The sequence below is a fragment of the Anomalospiza imberbis genome, chromosome 12, assembly GCF_031753505.1.
Source record: "Anomalospiza imberbis isolate Cuckoo-Finch-1a 21T00152 chromosome 12, ASM3175350v1, whole genome shotgun sequence".
Lineage (NCBI taxonomy): Eukaryota > Metazoa > Chordata > Aves > Passeriformes > Viduidae > Anomalospiza > Anomalospiza imberbis.
Window position 1 is genome coordinate 20,099,427 of NC_089692.1, and position 26,271 is coordinate 20,125,697.

A 26,271-nucleotide genomic window follows, 5' to 3' on the forward strand; every position below is an offset into this window, starting at 1 on the left:
CTTAGGTCACTATTTTATCACCTCAGCTGAATTAAAATGGAATATTGAAATTGCAGTAATTTCCATCTGCAACTTTAGCTACTCCATTAAGCTTCATATAGAAAGTTTAAAAATAGGAATGGCTACAATAAACTAAAAATCAGCAAATCTGACATAAAACCACCAAAATTATGAATATAAAATCACACAAATGTTAGTGCATGTTATATATATATATATATGTGCAAAATTACTAATTCTGCCTGCAATCATCCCTGCTACAGTGATCTTTCCTTCCCCGTTTTTCAACCCCTAAAGGATTACCATTTCTTTCCAGACAAGAACTTCTGCCAACATTCTGGAGGGCTGAAGTCCAAACCACACATAGTTCAACAACAGCAGAGTTGAACAAAAAGGAAAACTGGAGCTTTTTTTATTTTAATTATACCTTGTGAAAGTATGGCTGAGCAGGGGGAAAACGTAGTCCAAGTCATTGATTAATTCCAGAGTAATGAAGAAAGTTCATGGCACGCTGCAATATATATTTTACTAAGTTCATCGGATTTATCACCAGCTTTTAATGGCTAAACTGGAGGTGGCTCTCCAGGAAAACTCCCACTGCTTGAATTCTCACACTGGACTGGCTGGGAGTCCCCAAATTAATAATTTTACAGGCAAGGGTTTCATAACTGGGTCAAAGCAGGGTGATGACGGTATAAATTCTTCCTCACCCAGCAGAAAAAAAAAAGCCAGGATCAAGCTCCTTTCCCAGGGATCCCCAAGGTTTTAACGGGGACAAAAATTCCAACTTTGCAAAACTGCAAAATCCAGCCTCTTTCAACACCTTTTAATTGAAGCCGTGCCAGGAGCGTGTCTGGAATTCTGAACCCACTTTCTCCTGAGCTGGAGCACAGCTCTGAGCTGGCAGCATCAGGAACGGGAGGTTTTCAGAACAAAAACATCTAAATCTGCATCAAGGGGTAAAGCCATGAAGAATCCCAGGAGAAAAAAAGACTGAAAAAGAGCAACTGGGAACTAGGGCTAGTCCAAGGTACCTGATGGATCCTCAATGCTGAACATTCCAGTGTTAAAGCCATGAACACTTATGGTTTTAACACAAACTGTCTCACTCCTCTGCCCAGGACACTCTGTCCTCCTTGTTTATGTCCCAAGAGCTGTTCCAAAGAAATGCATTAAGAACTAGAAAAAAAAAAATTAAGTCCAGGACTTTCTTCATTCCTCAGAGCTACTGTAAATTAAATATTAATACAGAAACTATTTCTGTGAGCAAAGGAAGCTCAGCACAGGGAGATTTTTTTTTTTTTTTTTACCTCATGAAAATATTCCCTTTAAAGTGACACCTGACCCTAAAGCCACCACATCCTCCAGGGCAGAAGCATCAGTGGCAGCACAGGATTCCTAAGTAAGCTGTCCCTGCTCAAAACCATACAATTTGTATGGTAACAGCACAGAAGATGACTATATTAGAGGGTAATTTTAATACTTTAAAATAATTATTTAATTCAGCATTACAAAGGGGTCAGTCTCAGCCTGGGGCAGTGTCCTGGAGGTATCCAAATTACAGACAGAAGCACCAGAAGACACCACCAAGAGGTGATCAAACCCACAGATCATCATTTCTCTGGCAGCTTTTAGTGTGCAAACCATCAGAGCTGAGCTTCTTTGTGCACATCTTTTGGCTCCAGAGCCCAGGGGCCTTGGGAATGAGACACTGAGGAACAGCTCTGGTTGGGCCAAGAGCACATCCCTGGAATTCCGTGCTGTTGTTATGCCCAGCTCTCTGCTGCAGTCATCCCTTCCGAAGGTCTAATTAATCCCTGTCTCATCGTGGCCTGGGCTCACACAGACCCAGCTCCGAGCCCAGAGCCATTTCACAAGGACGGAAAAAAGAGATGAAGCAGCTCTGAAGGCTCCTGCAGGCAGAGGGATGTTCATCCACATTCCTCTCATGGAGCCATGGAATGGTTTGGGCTGGGAGAACCTCAAAGCTCATCCCATCCCACCCCTGCCAGGCAGGGCAGGGACACCTTCCACCAGCCCAGGCTGCTCCAAGCCCTGTCCAAGCTGGCCTTGGACACTTCCAGGGATCCAGGGGCAGCCACAGCTTCTCTGGGCACCTCTGCCAGGGCCTCACCACCCTCACAGGGAGGAATTCCTTCCCAGTCTCCCATCCATCCCTGCCCTCTGGCAGTGGGAGCCATTCCCTGTGTCCTGTCCCTCCATCCCTTGTCCCCAGTCCCTCTCCAGCTCTCCTGGAGCCCCTTCAGGCCCTGCAAGGGGCTCTGAGCTCTCCCTGGAGCCTTCTCCTCTCCAGGGGAGCACCCCCAGCTCTCCCAGCCTGGCTCCAGCCCTGGAGCAGCTCCGTGCTCCCCTCTGGACCTGCTCCACTCAGGCAGATCCAGAGCACCACTGGGATGAAAACCTCCCCTGGGGTCCCACACTCCCTGCAGACCAGGAATCAGCCCCAAGGACACTCTCCAGCTACAGGAAATCCAAACTGCACTTCAACTGGAATTGTGGATGACCTTCAAGTAGGGGACACTTAAAAATACATCTGCATGTGCACATAGAGCTGTGGGTGTTTTAAATGCTTTCCTACCTCAGCAAGCTTGAGGTCAAGGGAATGAGGGAAGTTTCTCTACTTTATATACTCGAGGGTTTGGCTAAATTCATATATTCAAGTTCCCCTTATAGCACTAAATAACCAAACACTGCAAGGAGAAAGAGAGGAGAATTTAGCAAAGGAAGGAGAATTCAGCTGTGTGACACCTTGCCAAAGGCAAAGCCCAGAGGAGCAGCTACCAGTTGGTTTAGACAGAGATTTCCTTCAGACTCTTGTAAAAGCAGCATTAAAAATGAGAGGAAGAAAGGATTCAGGACTGGGCAGCTGCTACATCCAGCTGCAGCCCTGACTGGTGATAGGAAAAGAATACATGATTATTTTTCTTCATTATTTGTTTCCATGTTTTTATTTTGTCCAATTATTTACTACCTGTTGCTATTGGATTTTGATTCCATATAACTTCCATGTAGCATTAAAACTCCGTAATTATGTTAATGAACATAATTTACCAGACAATAACAAGTAGATTCTCTACCAGTCTCTAAGGTAACTCAAAATAATCAGAGAACCAAACCATGGAATATCCTGAGAGGGAAGGGACCCACAAGGATCATCCAGTCCAGCTCCTGGGCCTGCCCAGGGCACCCCTGGTCACCAGAGCAGAGATCAGAGCCGCCCTTCCACAGGAACTCGCAGACAGGACTCAGGAGCAGGGTTGGTTTATTCCTCTGTTATTACCCTAAACCTCTCCAAAGTCACAGTTCCAAAGCAAAGCTCTCCAATGAATGTATTTCCACTAACTTAAAATAAATTTCCCTGAATGTTTATTTCCTACATTATCTTCAACCCAAACGTGCATTTCTCTTACAAAAGTTAATTCCAATTAAGAGAACACTGAAAGGCTTCCTGCAAAAAACAACTACAGGATATTGGCAAGACTACAAGAATGAGGTAAAAACTACTGAAGACAACAAAATAATTTTCTTCTGACTGTGCAACATAAAAAGAAAGTGTATTTCTCATATGACACCAGCAATAAGTTTAGGACCAGCAGAGAATAACCAGAGCTATTCAGCGCTGACCTCTGAATCTTTGTACTGTTCAACAGCTGAAAAATTATAAAAAAGGATCAAAATTATCAAAATCAGAGAACTGCTCTCATCATACTCACTCACATCCATCAAGTAGACCAGCTCCTCTCATTTTTCCAATTCCTTCAAGTATTTGTCACCTCCAAGCTGGAGGTGCCACGTGCACGTGAACACATCCAGTTCTCCAGCTGCCCTCCCACCTTTCACCAAACTGGGAAACAAACTGGGTGTCAAGACCTCCAGGAAATTCAGAATTAAGGTTAAATGTTCAGCAAGGAAACCAAGGACACTCACAGGGAATGTGCTCTGAAAACCACCTGGCTGTGCCCCATGGAGTCTGGGCCTCCCTGCAAGGCACACGAAATTTCTGAACTACAACATTTCCTCAAATCCTCAAAGCCTGAAGGCATTAACATTTTCTAAGGGTACACAAGGAACTGATGGCTGTATTTTCACATTACTGCATGCTAGGATGAGTCCAGACACACAAAGTGCATCAAAATCCAACCTTTCAGATCAGACAAAAACCAGCTTCTGCCACTGGTGGAATGCTGGGAGAACCGGACATCAGCTCGACAGAACCCTCAGCATTTGCTCTGGAGTTTAGATAACCACCAAAACAAACACCTGGAAAACTCAGCTCCAGTGACACAGAAAGGAAGAGTGTAAAATCTCCAACAAACGCCAGGCCTCAGGCAGGAAAGCCATGGAATTCTGGAGTGCTTTGGATTGGGAGGGACCTTAAAGCTCATCTCCACCCCATGCCACGGGCAGAGACACCAAGACCAGGTTCCTCTGGTGTCCCACCTGCAATGAAAACAACACCAGTCCCTGGGACCTCCTGTGCCAAACACTGAGGCGGTTACGTGATACCAGTTCATCTTCACTTTGCACTTTAAGCCTAGCCTAGGAGTGCAGTCTGAGCCTGGGATAACACAGGGAATCTGCAGTGCTCTGTGCCCGTCCTACAGTCTGCGCTGGTTTTGGTGCCCCATGAGAGCCACAGCCATCACCAGGGCCAGCCCACTGGGACTGTAAACTCACTGGGGCAAAAAGAAATGAAAAATAGGACTCCATGGCCAATTTTACTTGCAAAAGCAAACACGGCATCCATTTACAGTGGCGATTTCCCAAAATAACCCGTACACATGGCTGCCAGGTTCATCCAGAAAGGTGACAAGCACATTCCTTGCTGATAAGGGAGCCCCATGCACCCCAGCTCCCCAGAAATAGCTGTTGTGCTCCAAAGTAACCTCTAATATCGATAACAACAGGGATTTAAATTCCAAATAAATTTAGATGAAAGATTAAAGTCAGCGCCGTGGAGATGCCTGTCTTCCATAATGAAGGAGCCCATAAAAATAACAAGGGAGAAGATTTACACCCAAGCTCCACCAAAAAAAAAAAAAAAAAAAAGAATGAATTACTGATTTTTGCAGCTACTTAGTGGTAGGAACAGATGGTTCCAGGCAATAGTATTGACAGCCTCCCAAGCTCCCACCCCCAAAGGTGAGCTGCTAAGTCTGTTCCAAATTCAAGAGTTAAAAACGTCGCAGCTGAGACGCTGCTCTGGGGGAAGCTCAGCCAGTCCCACAGCTCCAGAACTGCACTTTCCTCACTGCTGCTCTGCCTCGGCCCTCACCAAGGGCTGTGCCTTCCCAAAACACCCGAGGCAGCTCCTGCAGCCATCTGCCCGCTCCGCAACGAGCCAGGGCTGTGGGAAGGGGAAGGCAGGCCAGGGATGAAACAGCTCTGAGGGAAAGCAGAGCTCTCAGTGTTTGTCCACCAACCCAAAGCCACTTCTGAGGCCAAAGCCAGGCGTGTCAGCTTCCCAAAACACCCAGGCACAGGGAGCAGTTCTGGGAATTCCAGCCCCCGGCAGCCTCTGCCATGGTGGGCACAGCCCACGGCCCCTCACTCCCTTCATGTTCTCAAGTTCCTGCAAAAACCAAAACCTCCCCTCTCCCAGTTCCTGCATGTCTCCAGCAACTGGAAACAATCAGCCTGTCCAGTCACAACCCAAGATCAAAACACTCCTTAAGGCAGGAACTTGCTAAACACAATTCAGCTCTGGATTTCTGGAGAAGTCCAGCACGCCACCATAAAACAGGGATATCACCCAGCAGCAAAAAAAAACCTGCTGGAACACCTGAGCGAGTCCTCAAGCATCTCGTTAAGCCAGGAAGGAATCAGGCTGAGCCAGCAAAGCTCAGCCCTTGTTTTCCCGTTGTTCCAAAATCAAAGCTCTGCCAAGAACTGAGCCAAGGAAACAAACATTGCTAAGGCCTGCTGCCCATCTCCACACTCAGCACGGAGCTACAGAATGGTTTGGGTTGGAAGGGACCTTAAAGCTCATCCCATCCCACCCCTGCCATGGGCAGGGACACCTTCCACAAGACCAGGTTGCTGCAGGCTCCATCCAGTCTCACTGTGAACACTCCCAGGGACGAGGCAAGCCAACATCTTAGACTTATTTTTCAGAATTGCTTCCTGGTTTTGTCAGAAGTCCCCTTCCGAGGGCTATCAGTGAGGCAGATCCATCACTTTTGCCTCTGCTTGCAATAACCATTTCCCACTTTTCCATGTCCTGTTCCAGATCCAGGCTCCACCTGCCTGTTTGTGTCAGACTCTTGGGTGGCTCAGCTAAATCGCCTTCCATACAAGGTTTCCATAAATTCACACTCCGGGTCTCCTGCTACAGAACACCTCTGAGCCACAATTCCCACCTCATTCCCACCTCCCAGGGTGCCCAGGAGCTGACTGCTCCTTGGACAATGACTGTCCCACCTGCAGCCCCACTAAAGCCACTGATGCATCTCCATCAGCCATCCCCGCGGCAGACATGAATTCCCTAAACACAAAACCACTCCCCTCCTTTAAGAAGAACCAAAATAACTAAATCCTAAAGAATTCAAGATCTGAACGTCAAAACATCAGGATCACCACTACCTAGACAAAAGGGGACAAGAACGTCCCAAGCTTCATCCCAGAAGTGCAGCAGGAGAGCCTGGTCCTCCCTGTGGGCCTTTGGCCCGCGAGCTCCGGAGGTGGGAACATCTTGCACAGCTCCTGCTGCCAAGAGCATCATCTGCACTTAATCACACCACGATGGACACCTCTGGAAAACAAGGCATTGCAGCCACAGCCATGTGTCACACTGCCACTTCATTCCCCAGCCAGTGTCACTTCCTCAGGGCGGAGGCCACAACTTTCAAGAGCACGCTTGGGTGCTCTGTGGAACACCCATAAATAAATAAAACCCTCCTCACCAGCCCACAGCCTGCCCCCCAGCACTTTTACTTTCCCAAGAGGTCACACCCAGGAACACCGTTGCACAACAATGGAAGCAGGAACTGGTCCAGAAAGCTCCAGATCCCTTCCCCAAAAACCCAGCCTCCCTGTGTCACCCGGGCTGGGTGGCTCAGGAGACTTCTCTGTGAAATAACAGGCTGGCAGTTTCTGGAAATGATGACCCCGTGTACTGTCTGCTTGTTTTAATTAACTTGTTCCCAAATGCAAACGTGATTTTTAACTGTACATTACATGTTACTTGATCCTAATCTACAAATTCATAACCCAGAAGTATGCATTTTCCAGTGTACATTGCATGAGCTGACATAAATCTACAAAATCCTAACTCAAAAGTATGTTTCTTCTAAAAATGAGATTTTTCTGATCACAATATAGCCCCCCAGAGAATAAAATTATTCAAAACCAAGTAGATTCAGAGAAAAAGCCCAACCAACCATTTTGCTTCTTTTCAAGCAGTTATTGACAGGTTTTCTCTAGTTCTACACACTACAGGAAGGAGAAAAAGGGTCGTATTTGGTTGTGGGTTGCTCTCACCAAGAACTCTCATCTGTGCCATGGTGAATAAATGGACCAAAATTACACCCAACGAACAAGGCAAGCAAGACATTTTTCAAAGCAGCCCCTGCTCAGCTCAGGTCTGTTCATTAAGGTGCTGCATTGTGCTCCAGCTTGGCTTATTAGCAGTGGAAAGGTCAGGGAAAGTGAATTAATGGAAGTGCTGCGCTCTCCAACATCTGACATGCACCAGAGGAGCCTCCCTACCTACACTGCTCCTGAAAGGTACCTTCAAATTGAGGGCATGTAGGTGGCACCTGCCAAAAGTGCCATGTGAATAATGTTGGCAATTTAACAAATTCTAGGAAAATACAGAGAACTGTAAAAGCAGCAATTCAACCACTCAAAGCAAATGCTTGTGCTGAGATTACAGTTGAAAAAGCAGCTTTTTCACGGGGACAGGGGAAAGGATTTAAAGCTCTTTCCTGTAGGTCTCAGCAGGGTTTTGTGTCCAAAAATTCAAGGCTTGTTTGACCCACAAAGAACTCCAGGCTCACAGTTAAGCCACCTCTGCTTAACCTCTGCTGGCAGTGAAGATATGGGTTTAAAAGTTAAATTTAGACTGTGTCCCTTCAGCACATGGCCACACAAACATTTACTGCTCCTAGGGGCCGTGCAGACCCGCCTCACTGCCAGGGAGGACAGAGCAGGAGCTGGGGTGTTCCCCACCAGCCCCACCTCCCCTTCCCAGGCTGGGCCACACAGCAGAACAAACCCAAACTGGTTCTGCTGAAACGCTCCGGGCAAACCCGCACCTGGAGAGCCACCCAGCTGCTTCGTGGAGCCTCCAAAATCTCTGTTTTTCCAAGAGAAAGGGCTCCAGCAGAAGTCAGCAAACCCACAAGCCACACAGCCCTGCTTTAATGCTGCATTGGACCATGGAATTGTTTGGGTTGGGAGGGACCTCAAAGCTCATCCCATTCACACCCCTGCCATGGCAGGGACACCTTCCACCAGCCCAGGGTGCTCCAAGCCCTGTCCAGCCTGGCCTTGGGCACTGCCAGGGATCCAGGGGCAGCCACAGCTTCTCTGGGAACCTGTGCCAGGGCCTCAGCACCCTCACAGAGAAGGATTCCTTCCCAATATCCCACTAACCCTGTCCTCTGGCAGTGGGAAGCCACTGCCCCTTGTCCTGTCCCTCCATCCCTTGCCCAAAGTCCCTCTCCAGCTCTCCTGGAGCTCCTTGAGGCAGTGGAAGAACGTCTGAAGGTCTCTCCAGCGTCTCCTCTCCCACAGGCTGAACAATCCCAGCTTTCTCAGACTATTAATCCCCCTTGTGCATGGCTTCCCCTCCCCAGGCCCTGTTTCATAACACACCAACTTCTCAACCCAACAGCCAACATTTCCATACCCCAGGACCCCATGGAAAGCTCTCCCTGGCTCCACAATGACCAACACCCTAAAGACTCAATGTACACTGCACTGCCATAGGGTTTTCTTCCAGCCCCTCTAACCTGGAAGGGGTAAGAATTGAAACCCAGGGGGGAAAAAAGGCAGCAAGCTCAGAAGAACACCTCCTGCAGAGAAATATCTTCCTGGTGGAATAGTGAGCTCGATTCCCCCCAGAGCAGCAAGACCTGAGAGCCGCACGTGAACACGTTTCAGAGCATTAACAGAAAAACAGTTAAGTGAAGTCACGTTCCACCTAAACAACGCTCCCATTATTGCAGCATCTGACTTTCCGAGGACAATTCAATCCTGGCAGCATGTATTGTAATTGCTTTTCCACTCCAGGCCTCGGCTTTACAATCGTGCCCTTCTCGGGAGGTCAGAACGCGCGGCTGCAGCTCGGAAAGCAATTCTGCTCCTCATTCATCCCTTTAATCCCACACCTGCATATTCATCAGGAACTCCCTGAAACACCACCGCCAAAGCCTCCACCAAAGCTGCTGCTTGGAGAAAGCCTTGACCCCTCTGCTTCCCCGGGAAGGTGTCGGGAACACGGTGGCACCAGCCGGCCGTGACGGTGCTGGGGTGCAGCGGGGTCACCAAAGGCCAGGAGAAGCCCAGAGTGGTGCAGCCACTCCTGCTGCCAACAGCAAAACCAGCAGCAAACACCACTGCCCAGAGAAGCTGTGGCTGCCCCATCCCTGCAAGTCCGGGGCTTGGAGCGACCTGGGACAGTGGAAGGTGTCCCTGCCCACGGTGAGGGCTGGAACAAGACCAGCTTTAAGGTCCTTCCCAACCCAAACCACTCCACGACTCTGAGATGACCTGGCTTGCTTCAAGCAAACCCTTCCAAACAGGGCTGTGCAAACACACCTGGATTTTGGGTAAGTTTTTGTTATCCTGGCTTGAAAAGGGCAGTTTGCATTCAGAAAGCCAAACGTCACTTACTCCAAAACTCAGAAGGAAAAGCTTTGTGCCCAGCTACGAAATAAAACAGGCAGCAAACAGCAACCAGCCTGATTTATAATTGATGTCAGGGCTGAGCTGGGTTTTTCAGGGCCCCGCAGAGCTCCCAGGAAGGAGGACAGAGCTCCTGCACACACCAGGAAAAAGGCTCACACCTGATACACTTTAATTACCTAACGACACCACGAGTCACCGATGCCTGCTCTGCTTTGTCTTACTGTGAAAGGCTTCTCCTGCTATTAATATTCACCAGGGGAAGCTGAAATAACATCTTGTCTGCATCTGAAAACTTCAAAATTATCACGGCCACACGAAACACAACGATTTTAAGTATCTTTTTCCTCAAAATCCAGGAGAAAGGACACCTATCAGCCTGCAAAGGCAGGGCTGCGCTACACGGAGCAGCTCTCCAGCAGCAGCCTCTCTCGTGCTGACAACCTCATCACAAATAATCCCACAGAACCCAGAGGTCAGCCAAGGACCCAGGGCCCCAAGGCAGGAGCCACACTCTGTATTATCCACTGGGAGCCTTCTCCACAGGATTCCTGGCCAGGCAGGGGGTGACCCGAGCCTCACACAGCTCCCCTTGACAGGCACTGCCCGGCTGAGCCCACCCAGCTTCTGCTCAGCTCCCACCACACCAAACCACCAGCACAGCAAAAAAAAACCCATCCAGAACAACCCCTGCCTCCAGCTCCAGCCACACCACCGGGATTTCCAGCACAGCACCAGCCTCTCCCACCCGCTCGCACAAAACAGAGGCAAAAATCCCATTTTTTCCCCCCAAACTCCACTCTACCACAGCCTGTTCTTTCTGCATCTGTTAATGCTCCCAAAAAGTTGAATCCTAACATTGCATCCAACTGTAGTCCCAGCAGATTGGGAGGTTTCTCTGCCCAAAACGAAACGTAGGTGCCATCTGTTTCAATTAGGCTAATCACAAGGAGACATAACACTGGGAAACTTAGAGACTTTGGGTTTTTTTCAAGACATTTTGAAAGCAAAGAGAGAGAAAGAAAGAGGCATTATTTAATACTCAGCAGTCAGCAGCACCAAGCTGCACAGTCTGCTGGGCAAACCTCTGCTGGAACTGCCCACGCAGGAAAGTTCACTTTTATTTCACTGAGGTCAGAGAAAAACTTGCTATATCCAAAATTATCTGAAATTAAAAAGACATCTCAGGACTACAGACAACTCCCAAAATATTCTTGGTTAGTACCTTTTATATATTCCATAGAACTTGCAATTTTTTTGCTTTCAAATTTCAGAAAATAAAGAAAAACATTTTAAAAAGGCAAAACCAAACAGTCCAACAGAGAGACAAGCACTTGTGAGGGAATAAACCAGAAATTTTGGACAGAAGCAAAGTCAATATTTACCGATTCCATAGCTGAAAGCTGTTCTTCACAGGACATATATTAAAATCCAACAGAGGCGTGTCCCAAAAACGCTGTGTAATCTGAAAAACACAGGAATTTGTTCATTATAAAATTAAAACAAGTGAATTTTATTCACAACACGCACACGGGATTTGAGTACATGAAGGTTACCAAGTACAAACCCTTGCCTAATCCACAAATAAACTTCCTGATAGCGACTCTGCACAAACAGAGGAATAAAGGAAAGAGTGGGAGCTCGGCCAAGCATCCACCTTCTTCCATAACTTTCTGATAATAGCTGTTTTTTAAAATCACCTGCTTCAAGGTTCCTGGAACCATCTGGGTGGGCTTAGAGGCATTTTTTTTACAAGTGAGGGCATGTCACTCCCCCAAACCCTGAGCAGCTCATGAACCCAAAGACAGGCAGGGCCAGAAGGAGCTCCTGTGCCAGGAATTCACCTTCCCAAACAACCCCCATGGAATTATCCATGGCACAAGCGCTCTCTTTTCAAGCACACCTTTGTTCTGAATAGCAGTGGATCTATTGCAAAGCTCTAACTTGATTTTTTTTTTTTTTTTTTGACCACCTCTTGCTGTACTTTCAAGGATGTTTTTCCAGCTACAAATTCCCAAAGTGAAATTTCTGATGCAGGGCAGGAACCAGCAGGAGCTCTCAGCACCCAAGGCCAAGGGGAATTACATTCATTAACTGGCACACATGAAAGGCCTGGCAGATCCCAAGCCCAAAACCTGCCCTCCTCAGCGTTCCCAAGCTGGAGGAGCTCAGTGGGATGGTGAGGGACCCACAGGTATGGAAATGAGCACCCCGAGGCGCTGGGAGCACTGGGCCCTCCCCAGTCCCAGTGATGTTATTCTGGTCTGCTTAAACAGGTGAAAGGGTGAACGGCCAGCTCCACGCCCTGCTCATGCCAAGCTCCCCAAAACCCCATGTTCCGTCCAATCTCTGAGCACTGCAGACCACACCAAGGGACACAGTGACCAACCCCTGCTCCAGTTACAGTGAAAAAATCTGAATTTCTTGCCTTGCAGAGCTCGTGACGATTTTATGCTTTACCGCCGCTCGTCACCTTACAAACGACTTCTCTGATGTAGCTGGACTTGGACAGCTGCTTCCCAATGGGATGGTTCCTCCCAAGAACCATCCAGGAGAGACTCTGAGGCCAGCTGGGGCTGATACACAGTGCAGGAGATCGGGAACCCTGGGAGAGCCCTGTTTGTTTTGGGAAACTTTCACTCCCCAGTGAAAAGCCAAAGGGAAGATGTCCAGATGAGCAATGCAGCTGCATCCAGGGTAGAGCTGCTTCCAGCTGTGCTGAGGGAAGTCTTGGGAACCTCAGTGGAAAGGAACAGGCCAAAATAAACCCCAAAACCCAGAGGAAGATGTGAAAGCCCAAGGTCCTGACTCAAAGAAAGGAATCCTACAGCAGGTAAACTTCTCCAGATGAGCAGAATGGAAGTTTTCTGGCATTTTCCTTTGAGAAGAGCAAAGGACATACAGACACACGGCTACCTCGTGGATTTTTCCAAGGCCAAGGAGCCCTGGGGCACTGAGGGATCCCCTGATGGGAACTGCAGCCCTATGGAGCACGATGGCAGTGCTTGCACAGCACCTTTTCCAGCAGGATTCCCCTACTCCTTTTATCCTCTTCTCCATAGTAACAGTCATATCACTAATTAGCATTTCAACAGCAATAAGAGAGAAACTGGGGGGAAAACAGCTGAACTTCCAACTACGTTGTCTGGAAATGCAGCAGTGCTGCTTGCTGACAGTAGTGACTGTCAGGAAACGATGGAATGGCTTGGGTTGGAAGGAGCCCAAAGTTCATCCCATTCCATCCCCTCTCATGGGCAGGGACACCTTCCACTAGCCCAGGCTGCTCCAACCTGGCCTTGGACAGCTTCTCTGGGCAACAATTGTGATCAGCTGTGAACAAAATTACCAAAAGGTCTACAGAAATCAGTCCCTGGACACTGATACACCATTTTCAAGGTCTATTTACAGCTGCTTGCTGGCCCACGTACAGCAGATTTATTCATTCCTTGGCTCACACATAAACATACGTAAAGCATCGTAACGCTGAAACAGCGACCACACGTGAGCCAAGTAATTTTCACAACGAACATGGCACCATTTTTAAATGAAATTGTTATCAAATCACTTAGGAATGCAGCAAATCCTCCAGTGGGAGATGCCCAGCACAGCCTCACTGGCTCTACGTGGTCGGGTCACTCACACAACGTTCCTGTTGCGCGGAATCCAACGTTTCAATTTAAACCCAGCTCCACTTCCAAAAGCCACATTATAATTAATAAACACGTCTAGCCATCCCATTTTCTTAGCTTTAGCTGATGAAAATGCATCACTTCACAAAGTATCATCACTGCCCTTGTCCCTCCTGGGAACCTGCAGGGCTGACCACGGACAATGCTCCAACCCTGCTGAGCTCGTGGTCAGGGCACAGGAGCCACCAGCAGAGAACCACGGCACACACTGGTCTGCCTGTGCCTTCAAATGGCCACAAAAACACCAAATAACCAAGGGCTCAAGGTGGCCAGATTCTGGTTTAGAACAGGTTCAGTCTTGCAGGACTTGGGATATTTTATTTTCTGTTAACGCGAAGCAACTTGGGAACTCTGGGCAAGCAGAGGATTCCACCAAAATAAATATATAAATGTGTAAACTTCTACATTTTCCTACCAACTCATGGTCTTAACGCTGACCACGGGGTCCCTCAGCACCTCCCTGCATCAGTGATTCTTGCTGCACCCACACACAGATCAGGACTTCACATTCAGAGCACAGCATGAAACTTCTGCCAGCATTCCATCGAAAAAAATTGGGAATTTATATAATTCAAACCTCCTTAATAAAAGGGTATCTTGTAACTTCACAGAAATTAGTATCTGAAGATGGAAAATGCTTTACAATCCCAAGCTGTGACCTGAAAAATACTGACATGAGCTATAGACTCTTCACACCAGAGCAGCTGGGATGTGGCAGCAACAGCAACTGGTCCCAGCAGCGAGGTGGGAATTGGCTTCCTTGAAGGAATAAACCAGTTCTGTGCAGATGCAGAGTCCCCTGCAAGGGTCCCCATGAAAAATGTGTTTGAGATTCAATGGCTTCATACACCTCAATGTTTCTAAATTTGATCAATAATGCAGAAAGGTTCTGCTTAAATCTCCATTTTACAGGGAGCAGGAAAGAAGCCACTGCTGCTGTCTCATCCCAGGAAATCCAGAGGCCAATGTCCCCAGAAATGTGTGCCTCACCATTGGTGTTTCTTTGAGGGAAGGAGTTGTATTTGGACCCTAAGTCAGACTTGCATCAATTCAGATTTTATAGTGATCCAGAACTAAGCAGCATAAGAGGATATCAGAGATTTAGATTCTGGTTTAGACCAACTTTTGAATGGAAAAAAAAATCACTGGGGAATAAGAGAACCTTTTTGCACAGCACTCATCTGCTTCCCTCAAAATAATTCCAGGAAGAGACAGAATTTCAATAAGGCATCTCTCTGAGGGCTCCAGTGAAAAGATGCCCAGGGGAGCACCCGAGACCCACGGAGCTCCGGCTCTCCGACAAGCTCCATTACCTCCCGTACAGAATCAAGGAGGAACAAGTACAGCAAATTTGGAGGGAGGGGAAATTTGGAAGTGTTTTCCAATGCACTCCATAGGCACAGCTCAGTGCCTGCCTGCACAGCCTGACAGAGCACAGCCAGAGCTTTCACCTGCTGAAATGGGGAAAAATGCTTAAAATTCCACTGTAATCCCAGAACCTGAGAAAATGGAGACTGGGGAATGGGGGAAGAAGCATAAGCAGCATTACAAAGCCCATGTATCTTCCATAAATATCCATGGGTTCCTTCTGCTGGAGCTGGGGGAAGAAAACATGCCATCCATACAGAAACAGTGCAGAAATCCCTGTCTCTGGAGCTCTGCCTGTCCCGTCCCACTGAGAGCCAGAACAGCCATGCCCAGCACAGCAGGAAAGCTTTCCTGGCCCCTCAAGGGATGGACAGTGAATGCAGCTCATCAGATCTGTGGCAATTTCCCTCAGGAGCCTGGAAAAGCACCCTCAGACCACTCCATGCAGCTCAGGACTCTCTAGAAAGAGGAGGAAAAGAAGAGGTGCTGCTCTGTGGATCTGAAGGGGGATAAAGAGCTGCTTCCAAGAAATCCACATAAATTTGAGATAAATACCCCCTGCAGCCTATCAGGGGCTCCCAGCACAGCCACCTCCAGGCGCACACACAGAGCAAACCCTCACGTTCCCACCCTTTTCAGAGAGATTCCAGCACTGGGGTGAGCTCCAGGACTTGCCTTTCACTACAATTTATGAATATTCCCGCAGCAATCACAACCCAACTATGCTCAAACAGCAGCAGCTACCCAAGTGAAAAGCCAAAGCACGCAGAGAATTCCACTAGTCCTGGAAAAAAAAAAAAAAAAACCACCTTTCAGCGTGTTTGGTTGTGACAAAATTGTAGCATCAAGTAAAATTTAATTAGATGGCTTTCGGAACGAAAGCAGGTGATATATTCTTGAAGTTTCTTTATTTTTGCCCTGCAGATAAAATGTATGCTGAGATCTACAGCTTTTAAAGCTTGTGTTGTGTGTGCTACTCAGTAAAAAATACAAAATAAGCTGATACTGTTCTCAAAAACACAGACACTTGTGTGGGCTGAAGAGCCCAAGGTTTAATGTGTCCCACTGCAATAAGCACAAAGGGCAGGAAAGATGTGGTTCCTGGGAAAACAAATTGTCCTTTAAGAGTTTTAACTGAAAGAATTGCATGGACAATGCAGCCCCTAGGAACTGGGGGTTGACAGAAGTCTAAATTCAGGGATGACCAAGCTGTTTGGAGATCCACAGTGAATTAGGGGAGGTCAGAATCTGTGATGACATCACAGAATGGTCTGGGTTGGAAGGAACCTCAAATTTCATCTTGTTCCTGCCCCACCTTGGGCAGGGTCACCTTCCACTATCTCAGCTTGCTCCAAGCCCCTTCCAACCTGGCCTTGGAGACTTGCAGGAATGGGGATTAAGGTCCAAGATGTTGAACTTCACTGACCCAGTGAAGGCAAGAAGGGTGGAGGTTTTCTGGAATTAAAGCCATAATTTAAGGTGAGCTCACAGCTGCTGTCATAGCTCAGGCTCCTCCTCCTTTCCATCGCTCCTAAATACGAGTGAGGTGGGACAAACACGTCCCTGCCCACCCCAGACCGAATCCCTCCCTGTGCCTTCGTGCCACCAAGTCCCACTCAGTTCCCTCAGAACCTCCTCCTAAGGGAAGCAGGAGGGTGAATAATGCCACTAGGCCACAACGAGCTCTACTTATTAAAAATGAAATCTGCGTTTCCTATTCTGTGCTCGGTTTTAACACATCGAGAAAATACCATTTTTCAAGAGAAAAGAGTGACAGACACATTTGTCACCTCTGCAGTCCCAGACATTTGCATCCGTGTAATTCCGTGGCAAATTGGATACAGGTTACTATTAATATCTGAACTATTTCCTTTCCCTTCTGAATGCTGATTGGTGAAAAAGATGCAAGCATCCCATTTTAAAACACTAATTAGCCAAGGAGGAGTCAAGGAAGTCAAGTTCAGCCTTCAAGAACAGACAGGCTCCCTCACAGAGGGAAAAACACAGCAAACATCCATGGAGTGGCTTCTGGCTGGATTCTGAGCTGGCTGAATATCACCTCCCGAGCCAAGAAAACTCTCTGTGGTGACAGGAATGTTACAACCAGACTTCAACAACTCAAATACAGGTTTTTTAGGAATATGCAGGTGGCAGCCCCACACCCAGGTATGTAGGCTCAGACACCATTACCTGGCTGGACAATCCAGGAGGTCCCCAGAAAGCAACGTGAAAAATGTAATTGTAGAACGTGCCCAAGTCTACAATTCCTGAGTTACAAGTGCCTCACAACCACCTCAAATTACACAGCAAAGGAAGAGCTGAAAGGAAGCACCTCCTTGATTTCCACACAGCATCCCTCCCCTATTGTCTGGGGCCTGGCAAGTTAAGGTCAGAATAAAAAGATTCCTTAAAAATCCCACATACATTGAAAGCACCTACAGCTTCCACTGATCTCTCTTCCTTTCTATTCTAAGCCCTGAACAGGTTTAAGTAGCAGTTGTCATCATTAAAGAAGCTGCTCCCCTCCCACTTTCCGTTCTCCCGAGAAAGGAGCATCCTGGCAGCACCAGGCACAGGTAAGAAGGAGCAGCTGCTGTCTCACTCAGGGTACAGAAATCCAGGCTGGAAAGGGGTGTGAGGAGGGCACAGGCTGCCTCAGCCACAGGGGATCGGAGAGCGCTGCTGAATACTGAAATAAGGAAATACAATAATAAGTAATAATGCTGAAACAAGGAAGTCAAATATCTGTCTGTGCCCTCTGAGGAGCCCCGGCTGCTCAGAGAGGCTTGAGGGATGCAGGTTTTGCCCCTGCTCAGCTGCTGGTGCCCAGCTGCCCTCTCGGGCACTCCAGAGCTTGTCCATGAAGCAGCTGAAGCTGCCAGTCCAGCAGGAATCTCCCGATGCTGCTCTGGCCACCGCTCCCTGCTCGGAGAGGCTGGCCGGGCTCCTGGCCCTGGCCGGAGGGTGGGGGAGCCTCAGCCCTGCAGCACCACAGCCCTGCTCCCCAGGAAGGGCACAGCCCTCCCCTCCAACACAGGCCATCCAAACACACAGCACAGAGGGTGGCAAGGAAAACGCTCAGAGGACAAAAGGACGGAGTCAGGATTAAACCCCGTCCCTTGATCCCCGGCCAAATGGCCGGCCCATAAGCCCACGCAACTTCCAGAGCCAATTTAGAATCCTGACTGTGGTACACTTTAGGTTATAAAATCATATTTAGACACACATTTTGAAGTGTTCTTTGCTCTGCTGGTGGCTAAAAACAATTCCTTTGTCATCAAATCTTGCTTCAGCAAGCTGACGTGACGTTTTTAACTCAGGAAATAAGATAATTATGGTTCAAGGTAAACAACTACAACTGTGCATCATAAACAGTTTCTAATTTTAAGCCTGAATCCCTCTAATGCCATCCATACTTTAAAGACAGTTTCCTTACAAATGGTTTAGGCTGTCTGAGCAGCTTGTGACTGAGCCCGTGCTAATGAGCAGCAGCAAGGCAGCACATCCAGGGAAAACAGAGGCTGGTGGAGCAGGTGAGCTCCTGTGTCAACATCACGGGATGGGTTAGGTTGGAAGAGACCCATTCAGTGCCACCCCTGCCATGGGCAGAGACACCTTCCACTGTCCCAGGTTGCTCCAAGCCCTGAGCAGTCTGGCCTTGGACACTTCCAGGGGCAGCCACAGCTTCTCTGGGCACCCTGTGCCAGGGCCTCACCACCCTCTAAGCAAAAACTTACTCCTAATATCCAAGCTAAATCTTTCCTTCTTTCAGTTAGAAGCCAGTCCTGCTTGTTCTGCCACTCCAGGCCCTTGTGCAGACTCCTGCTCCAGCTCTCCTGGAGCCCCTTTATGACCAGAAGGGGTTCTAAGGTCTGCCCAGAACCTTCTCTTCTCCAGGCTGAACAAGCCCAGCTCTCTCAGCCTGTCAAGGTAAGCCAAACATCAAAGGAAGAAAATACACTCTGAATCTTAAGCAGCTGGAGAGCCAAAAGCCATGTCTGCTGGAGCAGGCAGAAAACCAAGCGCTGAGGCCGGAGCTACGCGCGCTTGCGCAACCCTCGCTGCGAGTCACCCCGGATCCCAGACCTCAAACTGCTGGCACCAACAGCAGCAGCTCAAGTTGGAACTCGTGCAGAGAATCAGCACTGAGCTGTTCAACACCAGGCAGAAAGCGCAGCTCCAGCCCCTCAGTGCTGTGCGTAAAGCAGCCCTCGCGCTGCTGCTGCCCTAAAATGTTCCCGAAGTTACCTGGGAACAAAGGCTGGCAGCAAAGAGCAGCATCCCAGCTGAGCCTGCGGCCAGGGAGCCTGGAGCACACGGTGTGAGCATGGCTGGAGCTGCAGGGAGCTGTGCCTGCCTTGGGGATGAATCACTGTGCTCAGAGGTAGCAGTAACTCCGGGAGAGCTCTGAGTGTTAGCCTGGCAGGCTCCCATTCCTCCCCATCCCAGGAAAGCACGCTAAATTACAGCCAAATGAGCCCAGCTGAAGGGGGGAAGGTGGCAGAGAGCAACCCAGCTCCCATAGAGACAAAGCATTCCTACAGAGCTGTGCTGGAAGAGCCAGCAGCGGTCAGAAGTATCCCGAAAGCCAGTGGTGGGAACGCTCCTGCAGGAGCCCGAAGGGCGCAGAGGAATCACGCGGTGGAGCCAGAGCAGCCCGGAGAGCTTGCTCCTCCAAAACTTTTCCTCGCTAAACAATTCCAAAGCACCCCACCCCATTGCTGCTATTGTTGTCAGAGAGGGAATTCCAACCAGAACGATTTCCACGACATTTTTCCGTTGGAAGAAGAAAACTGGTAACGCTGCACAGCAAAAATAAAATTTCCACAGCAGTTCATCCAGTACCACAAGCCTGCTTCCTAAAGGGAACAGATTAACGTGCCTGGAGTCTGCTGTGCAGCATGGATGTATTTTTAGCTCCAAGGATCCGAAGGCAGCGATGTGGTGGAAGCCTCCCAGGCTGGAGATAGCCATGGGAGGTTCATCTCTCCGCACCCTGGAGAGGGCAGCTCATTAAAAGGCTGCTCAGAGCAGAAGGAAACAATTCACCCATTCCCTGAAGAAATCCCTCTTCCCACGACTGCACACAAGGCAGCTCCTCTAACCTCCCCACCCCCTACAGCTCATCACAACATGGGATGAGGGGCTCAAAGTCAACCCGAGTGTCCAGGAGACTGAAAGGAGCAGAACAACAGTTTGGCCTTATGTTTTACCTGTAACTAACCCTTTTCTGTGAGTACTGGTAAAGCAGCACTAGCTGCTGTCCAAACCCAAGTGAGCGAACCTGAAAAATATCACGGAATGGTTCAGGTTGGAAGGGATCTTAGAGCTTATCCAGTTCCACCCCTGCCATGGCAGGGACACCTTTGACTAGCCCAGGTGGCTCCAAGCCTGGCCTGGGGCACTGCCAGGGATCCAGGGGCAGCCACAGCTGCTCTGGGCACCTGTGCCAGGGCCTCAGCACCCTCACAGGGAAGGATTCCTTCCCAATATCCCAGCTAACCCTTTCCTCTGGCGGTGTGAAGCCATTCCCCTGGTCCTGGCACTCCAAATCCCGGTGAAGAATATCCTCAAAGTGAAGCTTCCAAGGCAGCCAAACACTTCAATGGCTACCAAAGCCTCTCTGCTCTCCTGGCTACCATGAGCCAATGTTTAACCCAATTATCAGGTGCAGGAGTCCATTCCCAGGCCACAAAAGGTGACTTAGTCACATCAGCTTCTACCTACAACAGTGCCATTCATCACCAACCCTTCAGGGACACACCTTTGGGAAAAACACCTGGCAGGTGTGCAGGGATCACCGCCTCAGATCCAGGAGGCCAAAAAATTGAATAAAACACCAGCAAAACTATGAATTAGAGCGTAATCAATAATTACAGAGTTTATTATTTCATAAATTGCCAGGTATTCTGGCTGTCCCATCCACGAGCTCAGAGATGGCACTGCCTGGATGCAGACTGCCTCACCTACCCACCTGCAGAGGTCCATTTGGGAATCCCACATGTGCCACTGGGGAACACAATTGCTCACTTCTGAGTATTCATGGGACAACAGGCAGAAAAAGAGAGGAAAAATAAAAGTATACGAAAAATGCAAAAAGTCTACACACAAGACCCAAAAGTCCTGAGTAAAGCCAAGCTATTTTTCAGACTTTTATTAAAATTAGACTGGCCTTAGACTGTGAATCACATTCACCCCTCCTGAGCAGCAAAAGAGCAGCAACATCAGCTGGTGAAAGACACAGAAATGCAGAGGGGACCAGAGGTAACCTCTGCAACCAAGGCTCCTCCACCCCCAGCACCCACTGAACTGAGCTTACACACTCAAAAACCAGCTCATTTGTAACACTACCAGCATCCACCAAAGGCAAAGCTACTAAAATCTGGTGTGTAGGTCTAGGAAAATAAAGCTTTGCTTCAGCCCTGCCTCCCCTCCCGAGCCCTTCCTCCTCCAAACGCCTGAAATAGGATGTTACACTACTTGTTTATACGCCATTACAGAAAAACATGCTGGGTTTCTTCATCCTGCATTACAGAACAAAATGTTACCCAATTCCTCCTGTAGAGTACCAAGAAATAACTGTGAGACCATATGCATGGGGAAGCATCCACGTGCTGGAGTAATCCGGCCTTACGTAACCGGCCACGGGCGTCTGACCACAACCAGCAGCAAAGGAAGGGCCAAACCAGCTTCCCTTCAAAACCCACCCAAAAATTCATCTGGAGGGGTCTGATTCAGGAGACAAATGAAATTCGTGTCTCTAAGTTACAATTTGAGGTTTCTGCCATCAAAGTACCCAGAGCAAAGAATCCTGGGTGGTTGATTTTCTCTCCTTGAGCTCATCCCCATTAACCAAAAATGAATCATTTGTTAATTGGTGAGGTCAGTTTGAACCCATGCCACATCGATTCTTATCTCAGTAGTTAGAAGGCAGCTCCTTCCAAGGATCCAACAAAGGCAGAGATCAGCATCCTAGAACGTCAGGAATCTGAGCACTGATAATCCTGGAGATCACAGAGCAGTTTAGTTTGGAAAAGCCTCTGAGATCATCAAGCCCAGCACTGCCAGCACCACCACCAAACCGCGAGTCACATCTAGGTGGTTTTTAACACCTCCTGAGCGAAGGGTCCCCCCAGCCTCTTCTTCTCCACGCTGAGCCCCCTGAGCTCCCTCAGCCCCTCCTGGTGCTCCAGACCCTGCCCCACATCCCTTCCCTTCCCTGGACACGCTGTGTGGGCTCGGCTCAGAACAGCAGCCGTGGTGTGGACACGGCAGCCAAAAACAAGAGGTGCAAAACAGACCCAAAATCCACAGGTAATAAGTTTAATAAAATCCGTCTTTGTCCCCTTTCTACCTGCTGGCAGCCAAGAGGAAACGCAAAAGCACAAACACATTATTATGAAAAGCAAGTCAGCTTCTTGCGCAGGGATTAAGGATAACAAATGTTTCACTGCTCTGTTTCAAGCGTTTCAGATCTTAAACTGAACCCAGAAAAGAACATTACCAGTTAAGCTATTACAGCAAATGAAATGAAAATTGAAAATCAAGTCTAACCGACATTAAATCTAAATAAATATATCTCAATTCCAGGATCATAATACATTGCTCTTATGATAAAAAACTTCTGGAGAAGGGAAAAACACTCTTGGTAACTCTGAATATTAAGCTCCGGTACCACAGGCATCTCACAGTTTATCTAAATAAAGTGTCTCCTGCAAAGAGCCCTGGTTCCTCCAGTGCAGGCTGCAGTGTGATTAACAGAGGTCCATTAGAGAGGCAATCCATAACCTGGCTCCTGCGAGGAGTCCCTGCCACATCCGTCTGCATTTCCATGGCAACCAGGCAGGAAAATATAAAGCAAATTACAGTTAAATGAAAATTATTCTCCATGACAATATATGTTAATGCGGGAACATTTGCAAGGCCATTCCAGATAAAATGTTTACATTCACACATGTGTCTACAAAAATAAATAAAAGGCAGCTGGAGCAGCTAATGGATCACCCAAAGAGAAGGATCAAAGTCTTTCTTTTGCCCCCCCAAGTTTTTGTCTATTCATAAGAATAAAATTCTTCAAGCTGAAGAATACCCGAAGTATTTGCCCATTTCCAAACAGAAACACTCTTCAAGGAACAGGTTTCCAGAAGATCTGAAACACACATTTATGAATGTTGTGAACCTTTAATTTTCCTGGCTGCAAACAAAGACCACATTTATGCCTCCCCATCCCAGCAGAAAATGGTTTAAACGAGAGGTTAAGTTTATATTTAGAGAGATCTGACTGGAACTGGAATAGTGACTTATTTTAATCAGCTGTAACTTACTGAGAACTGGAAGGTGTTTTATACCTCAGAATTTGGGGTGCTGACTCCACAGCTGGGAGAATCTTATACCCCACCAGGGTGTAAAGATAGCACAGGCCACTGAAATACTTCTAGAAAAGCCCACAGTTAAGGCTGTAAAAGCTGATCATACTCTCCCACCATCACCACTTAGCCTGAATAGTCCTTTTTTTGGGAATGTATCTCAGTTTAGGGAATATATCTTCTGGAGCATGAGGGAAGTTAATTGGAATGAGGCTCGTCAAGATGCAGCCACTTCGTTATTTTTTTTTTAACTCCCTTGGCTCGTACCCCAAAGAAAAGCCCAGAGAAAGGAAGGAGGTAATAACTGACTCACAGTCTGTGCCACTGAAACGCCACGTTTTCAGAAGGCTCTGAAATACTGCCCTGGAAAACAGCCCCCCCTCAGCCGCCCTGCCAAGTTCCTTTCCCATGGAAATGCTCTGCCTGTTCCGCGAGTAACACAGGTGCAGGTTTCTCAGGAAGCCCCAGAAAGAGCACAAGGCACTTTTTGAAGGCGTTTGGGAGAGCTGGGAGCACAGAGCAGGGCATTCAGCGCGCTGGCACATCCGAGCTCGCTCCGTGCACGCTCCCGCTGACCTCCGCATCTGCCTCCGCCTACGGAACAATGCTCGCATCATGAGGATCGTAACTTTTTATGACAGTGGGAAAACTGCAATCTTCTCCACAAGTTCACTCCACCCTGCACATAAAACTGCTCATAGGTTCAACCATAAAGCAAACTCCCTCCTTTGAAGTCGCACCCGGAGCCCCGCGCTCGTTGTAAAGCCGAGCTGGAAGAGCGCAGCGCGTTAAGGTTTTACATAACCGCCCTCGTGGAAAGCATCGCTGCCCAAGCAGCCAGAGCCGCTGTTGACAAAAGCAAGCCAGGTCAGAGAGTATCTGGGTAACAAAACTCCTCACAGGTGAGCTCAGGTTACCCACAAACACCAAAGTCACACACCACCCAATATATTCCAGCCATGCTCCACTTTCCCCGAGGATCAGCTTCCCGCAGAGCCCACAGCAGCGTTCCCATCATCGCTTCAGCTCAGTACTGCCCCACGGCCCCCTCCTCCATAGGATATGCAGGCAGAGGAAGGTTGGAAGGGAGCTCTGGAGATCATCCAGTCCCACCCCCTGCCAAGGCACAGGCACCTGGAGCAGGTGGCACAGGAACACGTCCAGGTGGGTTTGGAGTGTCTCCAGAGGGGGAGACCCCATGCCCTCCCTGGGCAGCTGTGCCAGGGCTCTGCCACCCTCCAAGGAAAGTTCCCCCTCATGCTGAAGTGGAACTCCTTGTGCTTTAGTTTATGTATCTCCATACAATGCACAGAATGCAGCCGTAAACAGTCTAGAAAACAAAACCTAACCCCTGCCAATGGAACCCCAGCAGCAGTTGCTAGGATCCTCTGCAAACCTCACTAATTGCTGGGATTGGGTTTCCAGGGAAGCTCCGAGCTGCAGCAGTGGAGGGGCTGAATGCTGTTTTCACAAAAGAACTTGTAAAACCCCAGGCTGCATGCCTGCAACAGCCAGGATTTATATTCCAGGCACAAATCAGATTATGCTGCACACATCGTGCTCCCAGGGCACCAAGCAGGTGGATCCCACCAGGATGAGCAACATTCCTGGATGCCCAGGCTCCAGGGCCGAGTTCCCTGCTCCCCCTGATGGGCTCCACCTCCCTTGGAGGAGACCTGACTGTGTCAGTTGCCTCCCTGTTAGAAAAGTCATTTTCTCTGTAACCGTAAGCAAATTGATGCTAACGTGGAGTGAGATTCCAGGGAAAACCAGGCAGCCTGCAGCTTTCCTGCAGGGAAAAGGGCAGGAGACTCAGGGACACCAGGCTGCTGGGCAGCACTACCACTATGGGTAACCTCATGGCAGAGAGCCCCATCGTACAAATACAGAAGAAATCCACCAAAGAGAGATTCCAAGAGCAGATCCAAGCAAGGACAGTAAGGAAGAGGCAGGAGAGGGAAGGAGCTGCTCCCTGTGAGCACACAGCACCCCAAACATCCCTGCCAGCATTCCCCACACCCCAGAAGCCTTTACCTCAACACACCCACAGCTTGGCTCCCCTCCCACCATGCAAAAACAAGGTCCAGCTCTCCAAAGAGAGAGGAAGATACAGGAACAACTCAGAGAGGAGAAAGGCAGGAACAGACGGGAGGGGACCTCGAAAGGCAGACGGGCTAAAATTAGAGACAAGAATCTTGGATGAGGAGGACCAAGGCAAGAGCAGAACCTCCATCAGATGAGGCTCCTGGGAAAGGGGAGGGACGGACAGGAGGGAGAAGAAATATTCTGGTGGGTGAAGCAGGGGAAACTCACAAACAGAACACACTGCAGGAGGAAATTAAATTCAGTATTTTAAGACTACAGCCTCCAGCTCCCTAACCAAGGAGCTCTACTCAGCACTCCAGGAAAGAGCCACGAAGTTGACTTCTTGTCTGATCCCTTCCCCCCTGGACTAACTCAGAGGAATTAGTCTCTCACCACAGAACCAGTTTAACACCCCAGTGCCAGTGCTGATCACAGGGGAAGGGAACTGAATTCACTGCAGAGCAGCTGAGTAACACAGGGCACCTCTGATCTCCTGGGAGAGCCAGAAACCTTCCAGGCTGCAAGGAAAATGAGGAACAGAGAGCCCAGAGCCAGGAGAGCCAGCACGCAGGACCCCGGCGCGTGCCAGGACAGGCCACGGCGAGGAGGGAAACCAGAGCAGCCACCAGCCAGCCTAGTTCCCAAACCCAGCACACTCCCCCATACGTGGGGACAAGAAACCACGCGAACAAAAAAGGTCAACATTCAAGGAGAACAGGTTTTCATCTTCAAACCCATGCACTTGACCCTTGGGCTGGTGAGAAAGGTGAAGTTTCACACACTAAATCCCCAAACTTGCTCGTTACAGTCCGGCTTGGCTAAATGGATCTGCCTGTGCCGAGCTGCAAGACGAACCCACGGAGACAGCTCGGGGTGGGCAGCAGCCAAGCGCC

General features: G+C 48.8%; 1 protein-coding gene across 3 annotated transcripts in view; it reads right to left on the reverse strand.

Moving 5' to 3' along the window:
* ANKRD11 (ankyrin repeat domain containing 11) overlaps positions 1 to 26,271 on the reverse strand; it is a 131,179-nt gene that overhangs the window by 97,248 nt on the left and 7,660 nt on the right. For all 3 annotated transcript variants that reach the window (XM_068203198.1, XM_068203199.1, XM_068203200.1), the window contains exon 2: positions 11,256 to 11,335. The gene's annotated coding sequence lies outside the window, so the exon portion shown is untranslated. The remainder of the gene's footprint in view (positions 1 to 11,255; positions 11,336 to 26,271) is intronic.